The 16,396-nt window shown below is 35.6% G+C and overlaps 1 pseudogene across 1 annotated transcript; it reads right to left on the reverse strand.

Moving 5' to 3' along the window:
* Positions 1–14,869: 14,869 nt before the first annotated feature.
* Positions 14,870–15,813, reverse strand: LOC308502328 (glyceraldehyde-3-phosphate dehydrogenase-like; annotated as a pseudogene). The gene has a single exon. The product of its transcript is annotated as a glyceraldehyde-3-phosphate dehydrogenase-like (transcript).
* Positions 15,814–16,396: the final 583 nt, after the last annotated feature.

Consider the following 16,396-nt stretch of genomic DNA (forward strand, 5'->3'; position numbering starts at 1 on the left):
AGACAGCAGATTTATTGTACACATTACATTCAGCCACAACTGAGAACAGAACCTGTCCAGAACGTCACAGGTCCAGAGCAAAGGATTGTTTTTGTAGGAGCAAAGTGGGTTTCTCAAAAGGTGGTAGCAGAGAACAGATGGCAATGTATGTTCTAGATCCATTGAGAAGTCCTAGATATTAGGCATGCAGTCCAACAATTTGTTGCAGTATCCCTGGCCTCTGGCTTTCCTCATTTCTGCTCCTGTGGCTTCCACCGGTGTACAAGCTAGCGGTTTACTTGGACCTCTGCCTCATCTTTCTTCTTTTGCGCTTCAGCCTGCGCATTCGCTTCTTCCTCCACTTGGCTCTCATGGCGCGGAAGTATCCAAGAAGATGACGCTAAGGCCGAGAGCTGTATCAACATTTTCTGATTCTTCTTAGGAGTGTTGCCTTTTAAAAATCACCTATAAGCTCTCTTTAAATAGTAAGACTGTGAAATGGGTGTCTGTTTATAGGTCGCAAAGATGATTACTGGCTTGACGTTTTGGAGCTGAGCTTTGATGCTGACGAACCAGTGGCATTTTCTTCTGATCTGATACACTGCTTCTTGGCAAATCACTGCCCTGTGAATTCCTTTCTTGGCACCTAGGATCACAGCTTACCACTTGTTTTTCTACAAAACAGGTTTGTCCAGCAACTTGTATTTGTAACCTGCCTTGTGATTTGATTGATCGAGTCTATTGTCTTTGAAATCGGGGAGCTGCAGGCTTACAGGTCAAATGCATTAGGCTTTGGTAGGCCTTTTGAGGTAAATACCCCAAACCCCAACTCTTAATAAAATGATGGTGAACTGTGCTTCTCCTTCCCTGCTCCTTCTCTTACTTCCATTTCAATTTTAGTGATTGCCATCCTTTACCGCGGGCTCACCGTATCTCACCACGTAGCTGTCCCTGGGTTAAGGGCTTTGTATATCTTTCACATCAAATTCATATAACCCTGTAATCTATGTAGCATTAGCTTCATTTATTTTCATATAAGGAAACTAACTTTGGAGAAGCAAAACAATCTTATCCAAGACGACTTTGTCACACGCTCCTTCGGCGGTCAGATGGCATATGATAACACTATGCGCAGCGTTTCTCAACTTCAGCACTAGTGACATTTCGGGCCCATCATTCTCTTTTTAAAATAGGCATCGACGTTATTCCCATTTTACAGATGAGGAAACAGATTTCAAGAGATTCAATAACTTCTTCAAAGTCACTCAGAAGAATTGATGTAGCTGGGATGTTCACCCCAACTTATTTAATGCTGGGGTTCATTCACTGTATTGATTTCCAAAATGAACATTCCTTAGCAGGGGGCATTTAAAACAATCTTGGGCTCCGGTGGAGGGACAGCAACTTGGGGGGCACCAGAGGCACACAGGGGTGGGGAGCAGACTGAGGTGTGTGGCTTGGAGGGAGGACTGGAGGACCGTGGGCATTTTTCCTGTGAGGGGCTCATTCTCGCACACCACGGGCCCAAAGATAGCTTTTCAATTGAGGGCATCTTATTTCACAGGCAGAGCAATGACTCACAGGAACTGGGAAGAAAAGGAAAACTGATGAATTTCCTGAATACCTCTGCCTATTGTTCAGATAATTAGCATTCTACTATATACATACATTATTTTATTTTTAGGTGACATTTTCGTAAGCACTATTATACAATGTTGGGTGGCCAAAAGGAGGTAGCCCTTCATCATGCTCAGAGTATGAGAATAGAATACAAAGATTTTGGAGTCAAACAGTTTGATCTGAAACACAGCTCTGACATACATTGACAATTATGACATTTGGAAAATTACATCATCTCTGAGTTTTAATTTCTTCATTAGTAAAACATGGATAATCATAAGAGTGCTTACTGTACTGGGTTCTTAAGAGGATGAAATGAAATAATTCAAATAATCAATGTATGGCACTTTGTGAAGTTAAATGAATTATTATATCAATAAAGTTTTATACCATTATTATCTCTAAGAATGTTTACTAATAGTTCTGCATGCTATAAAAAAGGAAACCAAGACCCAGGGGATTAAATAATTTGCCCAGATCACATCTAGTGAGTAACAGTTAACACTACAACCTGCATTTCTAAATTCGAGAGCTATATTCTTTCCATATCTATGACTCCTTGTTTCTGCCATTGCTTTAATGGAGACAATTTTATTTTAGAATCATCAATTAACATTGACTATCTGATGCAGCTGGTGAATGAGGGAGGCAGTCTGAGGAAGAAAGAACATATTTATGTGTTGGAATAAGAAAACATGGATAATATGTTTTAATGGTTAGAAGAACAGAGTTCTAGAAAACCAAGATGCTTTCAGTGGGTGCGCTTTCTTCTCTGTTGTTGCTGTTTATAAAGGAAGAGCTGGAAATTGGAGGTGGTTGCTATTTGTAGCTACAAGGACCAGGTTTGTAGATACTGACTCTGACATTACGAAAAACTGAGAGTAAGAAGGAGTTTTGATAGAAAGAGTCCAACTAGCTGGACTCTCATAGTATTATCAGTAAATATACATTTACTGATAATACTATGCAAACCTGAAATGTCTAAGTGGATGTTTCTACAGTAGTGTTAAAAAAACTCAACCAAATACTGTAATGAATTTTATTGTGGGTGAGTTGTTGTAAATGGGGGATATCCTGAAATGAAAGAAAGTAGAAGCACCTCATTTTTCATTACAAGACAATTTTTCATTGTCTTGTAGAGGACAGCTTTTAAGTTAGTCTTTTCCTTTACCTCTCTTTACCATCTAAAAAAAAAAAAGGAGTATTTCTAAAGTAAAGGACACGAAGAAAAGCACCTAAATCAGTATAAAGAAATAATTCAAGTATCACAGGCAAAAAGGATAAATAACTGAGGAAACAACAGAGAAAGTAACCATCAGAAAGCCATTGTAAACAGCATGAAAAGAAAGACTTTGAGACTAGTGGTAAATAAAAATAAAAAAAATAGTAATCTGAGAAGAGAGCAAGGAAAACAAGCCAAGGAGGCATGACAGTGTTGTGAAGAGAAAGTAAGGCCAGTGGAGAAAAAGCAGATGAAAGGTAATTATAGCGAGATAGGAGACAGAGAAGAAGGAAGCATCAAAACACCCTGATCAAGAGTCCATCCGTTAGCTCATTTTTACACATCTTAAGTTTTGGTTATGAAACAAAAACTCATAGAAACAGACAACTTAGTGGTTAACAGAGGGTAAGCAGAGAAGGGTGGAGGCAGAAGAGAGTAAAGGGACTCAAACATATGGTGATGGAAGGAGGTTTGACTTTGGGTGGTGAACACACAATGCAATGTGTAGATGATGTATTATAGACAATCACACTTGACACTTATATCATTTTATTAACCAATGCCACCCCAATAAATTTAAAAAAGTAAAACTATATCAAACTCCAGAAGTTCATGTGATTGTCTCCATTTTACCTATATATGCCGAGGAAGTGCTGGCGATGGGATTCAAGCCCAGATTTGTCAGATCCAAAACCTACAGTCTCAGCCATTAAGCTATACTAGCTCCGAAAATGTGTGATTTAATGGAATTTTGCAATCAACCTGAGTGTGTATTGTAAATGACATAACAAAGATATTTGTTAGCATTCTCTGAGGAGGTGGTCACCTTCCACTCAGTACACTGGGTCCAAATAACATCAGGGGCATCACTTCGTAGACTGTCTAGATGCCTGACCACTGTGCTGTGCACCTGAAGCTGAAGTAGAATAATATTGAATGTCAACTATATATATATATATATATATATATATATATATATATAGTTATGTATAGTTTTATATATATATATATATATTTTTTTTATGGGATGTGGAGTACACAGCATAGAGAATATAGTCAATAGTATTGTAACAACTATACACGATGTCAGAGGGGTAGTAGATTGGGGGGTTTATCACTTTGTGAGGGGTGTAAATGTCTAATCATTATGTTGTTTTGTACACCTGAAACTAATTTTTAAAAAACTAAATAACATCAGGCAAACATTCTAAGTACAATGCAGGAATATGTAAGTATAGCCTACAGCTCTATTCAACAGCATGTGACTATTTCTGAGACAAAGAAGTGAGTGCTCAGTCTCCAGCAGAAAGTTGTGCACTGCAAAAGTGCAGTCTTTACATGTCTCTTTACCTTCTGTAAATCCTGATTTCATTTCAGAAATCAAGACCATCAATACCGTTCTACTCGATTACAAAGAGCATAAATATGTATAATCTCAAGTCATCCCCATATAATGTAATATAAGATGTAACATTTAAATGAAGAAGTATAGAGACAGAAGGGACATTAGCAGTCATTGAGTCTAAGCTTTAGGAGAAGAAAATTACAACCTGAGATTGGTTTGAGTTTTAAATATTTATACAGGTACTAGTTTCTGCTTCTTTTCTAGAAATCTTTAATTTATAGATGTTGCCCATTATGTCATAGGTAAGATGGAAGGAAGGAAGGAAGGAAGGAAGGAAGGAAGGAAGGAAGGAAGGAAGGAAGGAAGGAAGGAGAGGAAGAGGAGGAAGGAAGGAAGGAAGGAAGGAAGGAAGGAAGGAAGGAAGGAAGGAAGGAAGGAAGAAAGGAAGGAAAGAAGGGAGAGAGGGAGGAAAGGAGAGAGCGTGGGAGGGAGTGAAGGAAGGAGGGAGGGAAGGGAAGCGAAGGAGGGAAGGAAGGATGGAAGACAGAAAGAAAACCCTGAGTTGGAAACTGAGAATTCTTTTTTTCTATTCTTGCCTAAGTTTCTGGCTTCTGTGTAACCTTGGTTAAACCTGTTTTTTTCTCTAGACCTCATTTTCATTTATAAAATGAGGAGGTTAGATTAGATTGTTTCTAAAAGCTTTCTGATTTGTGCTAAAAGTAGGTGCTATGTTCATGTGCTAAACAAATGCACTGCTAAGTCTGTGATATTGAAGGGCTGCCCACATACAGTGATTTATTGATTCATTCACTCAACAAATACTTAACTAGAGCATAACATGTGCCAGAAGCTGTTTTATATGATCAGAATATATCAGAAAACAAAACAAACATCTTACGCTTCACTTTATTTGATTGTAACCTTTACTGTCAAGCAATGCACAGAAAGAAGAATCTATGTACATTATTTTTGGGATTTAAAACGTATCAAGTAAATGAGATGCCTCCCAAAGTGTCTGGACATTCTATCTAAGAAAATGGATTTCCTTAGTCTCCTGTCAATGCCACCGTTAAGAGAGTTGGGCGGTAATGTGTACCTTGATTGGGAAGAAAACTGTTTTCTAATCTCCCTAAGTCAGTATTGCTTGAGGCAGTCAAACCTGGCATGCTGTCTTGTTTCTAGTGACTTCCTTCCTCATTGGCTGACTCTGGAGTCATCTCTACTGGAGTCACCAAACTTCTTTCTGTGTCTACTGTTATGGCTTTGGTCAAAGGTTTCCCTATAACTTTGGCAGTTCTTCTTTAAAACACTCTGCTATTACCACTTGTTATCACCTGGAGGGATCATTCACATCAGTCACAAGCAATCACTAGTAAGGGGACCTTTAAGAGAAAAGAAAGGAAACCACTTTCAAGTGATCTTTGTTTGCTTGACTAGCAGAATTCTGCCATCAAGGACAGTCAGTAACTCACTTCACATTTAGTAGTAACATGGGATGATGGACAGAAAGCCTGCTCGAGAGTCATTCCTCATTGTATAAAGTTGGGCAGAGCATTCGGTCTCTGAGTCATGGATTCTAGTGGGAACATAATGTGAACCTCAGTGATGTTTTGAAGATTAAATCAGATAATATACAACTGGCTAGCACCTATCACCAAGCATTCCATAGACAATACATCCATTACCAATATCCAGGAAGGACACCAAATATGCACATAAATTGCCAGTTATAAGTTATATATAAGAATGTTCAAATATGAGATATTTTTTAATTATGGAGATAAAAACCTAAGGAATGAACTGACCAATTTGCTAAATTAATATTTATATCTATGGCCTTTAAGTCCCAGCACAATAAACACAGTTTTCTTCCCTAACCTTCCCTAATATCCTACCTAAAGTCAATCCTATAATGAAATCAGCTGTTTCTCCAGATGGATGATGCTAAGTTCCTGGGTGTTAGGATCACTTACCTCATTTACTGACTCTCACAAATAAAACAAAACAGCAATCTTGGTGAAGAAAATGCCAAGAACTGGGTTCAAGTTATAGGTTTACCACTTTACCATTTGCATGACTTTACCCCTCCTAGACCCAGATTTTTTTTCAGATGTAAAATGGTAATCTGTAGCTGCTAGACCAGTCTTCACAGGTTTTATGTGAAGACCAAAATCTCATACTCTTCAGCTTTGTAAATTAGAGACTTTTATAAATACAAGTCATATTATTATTTCCCTAATATGTTTGAATATATTCAAATATAGTAAAATTTGTTTATATATATATGTGTGTGTGTGTGTGTGTATAACAAATAAATCCAGATTTCTTTATTTTCTGTTCTTAAAAACTGTATCTTAGAGAGAAATTAAAACTTATAACCTATGAAAAAGCAGTCATCAATCTTTTTCTCCCCTGGTCCTGAAAAAAATAGGAAATAGCACCATCATGAGACAGGCAGAGTGATTGCATCATTTGCTGAACTAAAAGTGTATAGTGTGAAGAAGGTGCCACTCCCCATCTCCCAAAAAAACACAAATTAGCAAATTTGATGAACAGAGCATATTTTTGGTATTAAATCTTATTTTATTTCGTCGACCATTTCATATACATAATTAATCATTACCTGTGGTACTCATGTCAACATTTAAATTCTCCAGCAATCTATAAGAGGTACAGATAATTTTATTGTATATATTTAAGGTGTACAATGTGTTTTTGTACACACACACACAAAGTCTGACAAATAAGTTTGCAAACTTGTTGCAACAATGTTGCTCACCTTTTTTGATATCAAAGGATTATTCATTATAAATTTGTACAAACTGGACCAACAGGTAACCAATTTTACTATTTGGAAGTACTGAAAAGCCTGCATGAGAAAGACAAAAACAATCTGAATTTTTAGCCAACAATTCATGGCTCTTGCATCATGACAATGCACCAGCTCACACAGCACTGTCTGTGAGGGAGTTTTTAGCCAGTAAACAAATAACTATTGGAACACCCTCCCTACTCACCTGCTCTGGCTCCGAATGACTTCTTTTTTTTCCTGAAGATAAAGAAAATATTGAAAGGAAGACATTTTGATGACATTCAGGACATCAAGGGTAGTACAATGACAGCTCTGATGGCCATTCCAGAAAAATAATTCCAAAATTGCTTTGAAGGGTGGACTAGGTGCTGGCGTCAGTGCATAGCTTCCCAAGGGGAGTATTTCGAAGGTGACCATAGTGATATTCAGCAATGAGGTATGTAGCACTATTTCTAGAATGAGTTCACGGATGTAATTGTCAGACCTCATATATGCAATGATATATCATGAGTATATGACATATTCTTTATCCATTTATCTATTAATAGACACTTAGGTTGTTTCTATACCTTGGTATTGTAAATAACGGTGCAAAAACATGGAGGTACAGATATCTGCTTAGGATACTAGTTTTATTTCTATGGAAATTGCTTTGGAATTCCAGAAGTTGAATTGCTGAATCATACGATAGTTCTATTACGTTGGTGCTAAAGTAATCGTGGTTTAAAAGGTTAAAATAATTGCAAAAACCACAGTTACCTATGCGCCAACCTAATATTTTAATTTTTGTGTGGAATCTCCATACTGTTATCCATAGCAGCTGCACAATTTTACATTCCCACCAACAGTGTATTAGGGTTCCCTTGTCTCCACATCCAAACTAACACTTGTTATCTTACCTTATTTGATAATAACCATTCTGACAGGTGTGAGGGGGTATGTTAGTGTAGTTTTGATTTGCTTTTCCCTGATGATTAGTTATGTTGAGCACCTTTTCATGTACCTGTTGGCCATTTGAATGTCTCCTTTTGAGAAACATCTATTTAGGTCCTTAGCCAATTTTCTAATCAGGTTATTTTTATTTTTTATTTTTTTGCTATAAAATTGTTTGAGTTACTTATGTATCTTGGGTATTAACCCCTTATTTGATAAATGGTTTGCAAATATTTTCTCCTATTCTGTAGTTTTTTGTTTTTTTTCCTTTGCCTTGCAGAACCTTTTTAGTTTGATGCAATCCCATTTGTCCATGTTTGGTTTTGTTGCTTGTGCTTTTGGGGTCATATCCAAAAAATCATTGCCGAGACCAATGTCAAGAAGCTTTTCTCTGAGTTTTCTTCTAGTAGTTTTCCAGTTTCTGGTATTACATTTTAGTCTTTAATACATTTTGAATTTATTTTTGAATATGGTGTTAGCTAAGGGTTCAATTTCATTCTTCTGTATGTGGTTATCTAGTTTTCCCAACACCATTTATTAAAGAGACTATCCTTTCTCCATTGTGTGTTCTTGGTGGCCTTGTCAAAAATCAGTTGACCATAGATGTGTGACTTTATTTCTGGTCTCTCAATTCTGTTCCCCTGGTTGTGTATCTGTTTTTATGCTGATATCATACTGTATGCTTCCTATAGGCAGCATATTGTTGGTTCTTGTTTTTTTTGTTTTGGGTTTTTTTTTTTTTTAATCCCTTTAGTCACTCTGTTTTCTGACTGGAGAATTGAACCATTTACATTTAAAATAAAGGTAAGGACTTATTGTTACCATTGCTTTAATTGTTTTCTGAGTGTTTTGTAGTGTTTTGTTTTTTGTGCCTCTCCTCCTCTGTTGCTGTCTTCCTTTGTGATTTGATGATACTTTGTAGTGGTTTGTTTCACTCCTTACTCTTTACCTTTTCTGTAATTACTAGAGGTTTTTTTCTGTGGCTTCCACTGGGCTTACATAAAATATAACTTTAGCGTCCTGTATTAAACTGATAATAATTTCAATAGAACACAAAAATTCCACACTTTTATTTCCCCCCATTTTACATTATCGATATCACAATTTGCATCTTTTTATAATGTATACCCATTAACAAATTATTGTATCTATAGTTATTTTAATACTTTTGTCTTTTAACCTTTTTACTAGAGTATCAGTGATTTGCACACCATTTTAGTGTATTCTGAATTTGACTGTATACTTATCTTTACTAGTGAGTTTATACTTTCATATGTTTTCATGTTAATTAGTGTTACTTTTATTTCAACTTGAAGAACTCTTTTTAACATTTCTTATAGGGCAGACCTAGTGTTGCTAAACTTCCTCTGCTTTTGTTTGTCTAAGAAAGTCTTTATCTTTCCTTCATTTCTGAGATGGCTTTGCTGGATATAGTATCTTTGATCCACAGTTGTGGTTTTTTTTGGTTTTTTTCTTTTACATGACATATTTATCAAAATACCCCTTCTCTTTAGTTTCTTCCACTTTCCTCCCTACCACTGTGTAATTTCAGTTTTGCAAAATAGAGTTGATTTATTTGTGAAAAATGACAAGAATTTCCAGTGTTACCATAGGAGAGAAATATCATCAGTGAATATTTCTGAGAGCACTCCTTTTTTACATCTTCTTTTTCCAACTTCTTTTATAGACCAAATGTGTCCATTTCTTTTTTTCTTTTCTTTTTTTTTTTTTCTGTTTTCTGATAGAAACTCAAGTGGGTGTTGAGCCAGATTAGGGGGTGATTAAGTTAAATGTTTTCAAGAGTATATGCAATCTATTAATTGAATATTAATTAATGATCTGTTAATTAATTGGCCATCAAACATTACTGGAATTGCAATGAGATGGGGAAGAATACAGTTATCAGAAATTCTCTAGGTGTGGTTTAATGGAATTCTCCTTTATTGCATTTGAACTGGAAGGAAGAGATTGGGCTGAGGGACATAAAATGGACCCCAAACTACCTTGTAAGGATGCTGTGATCTTATTGTTTGAATAAGCTGGTTGTATTAATTTCCTAATGTTACTGCAACAAAGTATTGTAAAACTTAATGGCTTAAAACAACATAAATGTATTATCCTACAGTTTTGAAGGTCTGAAGTCTTAGATGGGTTTCACTGGGCAAAAATCAAGGTATCAGCAGGATTTCATTCCTTCTGGGGACTTTTGGAAAGAATCAATCCCTTTCCTTTACCTTTCCAGTTTCTAGAGTCTACCTGCATTTGTCTGTTGTCTCTTTCTCACATCGCTCTAATCTCTGCTTCCCTCATCACATTTTCTTCTCTCACTACGATCTTCCTCTCTTCATTTTATAAGGACCCTTGTGATTAAATTCGGTCTTCCATATAGTCCAGGATAATATCCCCATTGGAAAATCCCTAATTTAATAATATCTAAAAAGTAACTTTATCCATGAAAGGTAACATAGTCACAGGATTCAGGGATTAGGAAGTGGACATCCTTGTGAGAACCATGATTCTGCCTAGCACACCGGGGTTTGCTATTCTGGAGAAAAAGTTATATACATTTAAATGTTGGATCTACCATTTGTTAACTATAAGATTTCAAGTATGTTACTCAAGTTAAGCTTTTACTTCCAAAGCTATAGAATTGTGACATAGTTGATTGTAAATACCTCATAGGGTGGCTGTGGGAAAGAAATAGGCAACATACATAAAGTTGGTAGATAATGTTTGACATAGTGACTACATATAATTTCTAGACTAGTATTTCTAAGATTTGAGTGATTAATGATACCTTTTAGAGGCAAAAAATGGTTTCTTTAGTAGTGATAAAATGTCTAAATTACATTGTTATTTAAATATGTGCATCATAAAACTAGATAAACTCATTTTGTTTATAGCTCTTGTACAAATATACAATGCAAATTTACAAATTAATAATCAATATGAAAAGTTTATATAATTCAGTTACTATTTGAATTTATATAATTCAAATACTAGTTTAATTTGGAAGCTAATGCTGTTTTGATAGAAATAAATCGCTGCTTGTAACCTGAATTGCATACTTGCTACTATGCATTGGACCTTTACAGTAAGGCATTCTTATTTACTTTAGTATTGTGATACCTAAAAATTCCCACCATCTTCCAATATTTAAACTATTTGGAAACCTTCATTAATAGTATGGGAGACCATATTATCATTTGGGTTTCACATGGTCAGGACTGATTATAAACATAAAAACAAACAGAAGTGCTTAGTTCAAATGGCAATGTTAAAACTCTGAGAACATCTTAAACTACACTTTGCAGTATAGTAGCCGCTAACTACATGTGAATATTTAAATTGTAATTTAAATCATTTTAAATAAAAGTCTCAATTCATCAATCACACTAGTCCCATTTCAATATTTAATAGCCACACATTTCTAGTGGCTATCATGTTGGACAGCATAAAATCAAACATTTTCTTCATAGAAAGTTGTTGGACAGCACTGATTTAGAATTTACTTATATTTATCTTTTTATATTATAGTTAAAATAAAAACCTCAATATTTAAAAATTTTATAGAGAACTCTGTGTGTACTGATAGAAGACATTCATGAAACTTCAGGGATTAAAAGACACGATAGCGGACAGTAAGAGACACAACAGTAGATGATAGGCCATGAATAGAAGAATCATTCCTACTTTTTTCATTGCTTTTCCCCTAGTTTTAGTGCTTAATAAATATTTGTTGAAAGGTTGAATCACGGATTTAAAAAGAAAGCTGTCTATATAACTTATGTTATAAAACTAAGAAGTTTTGTGATGGGGCAAACATACTAGGGATAGAAGACTGGACATATACCTTTTGTCTAACAAACACTATACTGATATATTTAAAATAAATACTTTTCACATAGCTCATTATTTTAGCACTGTTTATTATAAATACACGTAATGCTAAACTTGGAGTTAGAAATTCTTTCCTTTTGTGTAGCTGAGTTACCTCCTCCAAACTCCACTCTTACTTGTGACATTGTACCTCACATTTTTGTTCAAAGGGACTATACAAGAAATCACTGTGTAAATTTGAAAGCAAATCAAATTTTAATTATTGGTATGCTATGACTAATGAGCATCAATTACTACGGTAAGTTTATTTTTATTTACTATTCTTACTGAATGGGCACTGTCACAATAACAAACTTCATGGACTCTAGGACAGTATCAAGGGTTCCAAATAGGTTTATTTACACTGATGTCTTTTTGTATCTACTATTCTCACTGGATCAATGTTTCTGCAAAGTTATATACAGATTGAAATTGTAACAATTGAATCCTTCTTTACTTAAACCAGGGTATCTGCAATATAAAGATGTCAAACCATTTTTGTTGTAGTAGATTTGATTTTACTCAATGAAATCATCATGTAATTTGAAAAATTATCCCCATATTGTTTGTGTTGTAAATTCATGATTTTTTAAAAGCTTTTATTCCTAAGACTATATTGACAACAGTCTAAACATTTCACCTGTTATTTTATCACAAGCCTTATATGCTGGCATTTAAAAATCCTCCTGAAGTAGAAACAAGTCTGATAGATGACTGATGTCCTTGCTGGAAAAATAAAATAAGCTTATCAATGATTAAATAGATGCATGTATCCTCCTTCATGGAAAATAAGGTATTTCATTACTTGACTCTTTGATTTATAAAATTACAGATTTTATTTGAAGTCCTATGAATGTGCTTGGTGAAATATAATGGAATACATATGTTTCCCTTGAGAATGCTCTAATATAATATATTAGTATTTCTCTGAATTTGAAGGGAACAGCCTAAAACTGTGTGCTATCAAAATGCAAATGTAACATCGTATTGCCAGGAACCTACTCTCTCCAGCAGGAAATATAGAGCACAATAATTTAATTCATGCTGGAAAATTATGTTTTTCCATTAGCACAGATTTACATTCAAAAAAGAATAAAGTGTTGACTTAGAAGTAATCTCAGTCCTCATCTTTTAAAAGATTCAACTTTTCTTATTTAGGATACAAACATTTCTAAAAAGTATATAAGAAATAGCTATATTTCTCTTATTCACATCAGCCTCAGCTAGACACAGTTTTGTGGGAATTACCTTGAAAGATCAGTAAGGCAGGCGTAGACAATAAAACATGGAGTATATAAATACTTCCGAGAAGCAATGACTCAAAAAGCTGGTATGTCTCACTTATCTTAGCACCTGAAGTAATGTTGATGTCCTTGCACAAAGTGATACATTAAAGCAAATGACTGGCTGTATATTTATATTTCTCTACTCTATACTTTTCTTCTGAAAATAGAATTTGAATGAACTTCTTCAAACCTTTCGTGTTTTCATACCTCCTTACTTTGTCATATGCCACTATCTCCAAATGGAATGCTCTTCCCTCACTCTTTTTTTTTTTTCTTGACATCTAGTTAAATGATATTGTTCTTTATTTTAAGCCTGAGCATCTTTGGGAAGCTTTCTCTACCACTAGAAATAAATGACTCCGGTTTATGAGTATTTTTCACGTGCATCAACTTTCTCTAAAATGCGTCAAATAAATGTTTTTTTTTATCTTTTATAGTTGATATATCAATATATCAATCAACTAATTTATGGAATGACGATGTATCAAAGATTCACATGAAACTCTCTCTCTCTTTTTTTTTTTTTGCTTTTTTGTTTGTTTTGTTTTTAACCAAATGCAGCAAGTGGACTTCCTAGAGCAAAAAACAGTTAAAACTTGGACTGAGTGTTTTATACTTCATTGATTTAGAAAGCAAATATTGTAATGTTTAAGAATTTTCTTTATTAGCAGATCAATCCAAAACTTAGGAAAAAATTTTTAAAAGACCAAAATGCTGTTAGATGGTCTCCTTATAATAATAATAATTGGTCCAGTTTGGACTGACAAGTTATTTTAGACTTGGAACAACTTATAGCATCTAGAAAAGTCTTCTAAGACATAAATAACAATGTCATGCTACTATTCTACTATTCTTCAAAATTTCATGTGTGAAATAATTAACATGCTACCTGCCTGTAATACTGAAAAAGAGAAAATGGTAGTAGTCCCAAGGCAACTGATTTTATATCACCTTTAACTTTTGGGTATAAATAACTCATTATATACACATAATATTTAAAGTTGCTAGGAGAGAAAGGCAGTCATTTGGACTAAGCTATTAGTGCTTCCATTTTCACTATGTGCTTTCAGATTTATCTTTACACATTAATGATATTAGTGTATCCCAAAGCACAGATTTAATTATACTTTCCAAAGAAGTCAATAAATTTGTGAGTATGCTTAAAAGTGTCATAAATAATTAAAGCTAAAATTTATTCAAATAAATTAATGAAGTAAATTTCTACTGCTGTGATCTTGATTTAGTCACATGGAATTTTTTAATCACTCATTTTCTAATCAAAAAAATATTATAACCTTTGATGGAGTATCCCTGGATTCTAGTTTATTTCCTTGTTTTAATAAGACTGCATACATTTTTCATGAAATGTTTTTTTAAATGGCATTGAAATCAACAGATATTTATTAAATATTTACTGAGAGAATGTCAAGCACAAGACTCATTACTCAAGCTTCACCAAACTCTATTTTCTGGACTGAATTAATTACAGTTTCTTGGGCAAATAACTTTGTGATATTTCCTCAGACCCAGTCTATTCCCATCTCCTCAAATAGTCCATGATGACTTTATTTATTTTTTTGATTGGATACAATGTACTTTATTGATGGTATATGATAAGGTAGGGCTCCCTAAGTCCCTCCCCTTCTTCCCCAGGGTCTGGGATGGAAACTGAGTCAAGGATGAAAAATTCTTAGTGTGGTGGGCAATCAAGTTGGGGCAAAGACTCCCCAGCAGTTAAAGGCCTCTCTCTCTTACTCCCTTGCTTTTGCTGGGGCAGGTGGTTCAGGAGGCTCTTATTCCTTGGAGGCCCCGTGGACCATGAGGTCCTTAACCCTGTTCTGGCAGACAAATTCATTGTCATACCAGAAAATGAGTTTGAAAAAGTGGTCATTAAGGGCAATGCCAACCCTAGCATTAAAGGGCTTTTAGGTGGCCCTCCAATGCCTGCTTTACCACCTTTTTGATGTCATTATATTTGGCAGCTTTCTCCAGACAGCAGATCAGATCCATGACTGACACATTGAGGATGGGGACACAGAAGGTCACACCAGTGAGCTTCCTATTCAGCTCAGGGATGACTTTCCTCACAGCCTTGGCAGCACCAGTAGAAGCAGCGATGGTGTTCTGGGCAGCCCGGTGGCTATCATGCCACAGCTTCCCAGAGGGGTCACCCACAGTCTTCTGGGTGGCAGTGATGGCATGGGCTTTGGTCATGAGTTCCTCCACAATGCGTAAGTTATCACAGATGACCTTGACCAAGATAGCCAAACAGTTAGTGGTGTAGGAGGCATTGCTGACAATCTTGAGGGAGTTGTCATTCTTCTCAGGGTTCACATCCATTAGAAACTTGGAGGTATGGGGGCAACTGCAAAAGGGGCACAGATGATGACCCTTTGCTTCTACCCTTCAAGTGAGCCCCAGCCTTCTCCAAGATAGTGAGCACACCAGAGGGCTCATCAACATATTCAGCACCAGCATCACCTCATTTGATGATGGTGGGCCCTTCTCCTGGAAGATGGAGGTGGGCTTTCCAGTGATGACAGGCTTCCAATTCTCAGCCTCAACTGTGCCACCAAACTTGCCATGAGTGGAATCATACTGGAACTTGTAGATCATGTAGTTAAGGTCAATGACGTGGTCATTGATAGCAACAATTATCCACTTTGCCAGAATGAAAAGCAGTCCTGGTGACCAGGTGCCTAGTGCAGCTAAATATATTTACTCCAACCTTCACCATCATGTCTCAGGGACTTGGCTTGCACTGCACAAGAAGATGCAGCCGCCTGTTGAACAGGGAGGAGCAGAGAGCCCAAATGACTTGAACTACTTTCCTCCTTCCCAAACAAATGTAAGTGATGTTATACCCTATGACATCTCTCCACTCTCTTTTATTTATTCACTCATCCATTTATTCACACATTCAAAATTATTGGGAACTATTGTGTGTTTCACACTGTGTAAGGCATAAAGCATGTTGCTGGCTATCTAGTGTTTACACAACAATTAATTTTTCACTGATCACTTTAGCAACATGCTAAATGCACTATTTTAGGTAGCTTTATAGCAGTAACAACTTCAAACACCAATTATTTCTCATTAATGTTACATGTAGACAGCTGTGGTTTGGCCGCTGTGACTCTATGTAGTTTCCCATTCCAGAACCCAGGCTTAAGAAACACTCCCTTTTCAAGACCTGAAATTCTCATGGCAGAGGGAAAAGGGCAGGACCTAAATGAGCAGTGGCTTTGAATGCTTCTATCTGAATGTGATATACTTGTACAATTGATTCTCATTATTCAGCGTAGTTATGTTCTCCATAG

Source organism: Rhinolophus hipposideros (assembly GCF_964194185.1).
Source record: "Rhinolophus hipposideros genome assembly, chromosome: 9".
Classification (NCBI taxonomy): domain Eukaryota; kingdom Metazoa; phylum Chordata; class Mammalia; order Chiroptera; family Rhinolophidae; genus Rhinolophus; species Rhinolophus hipposideros.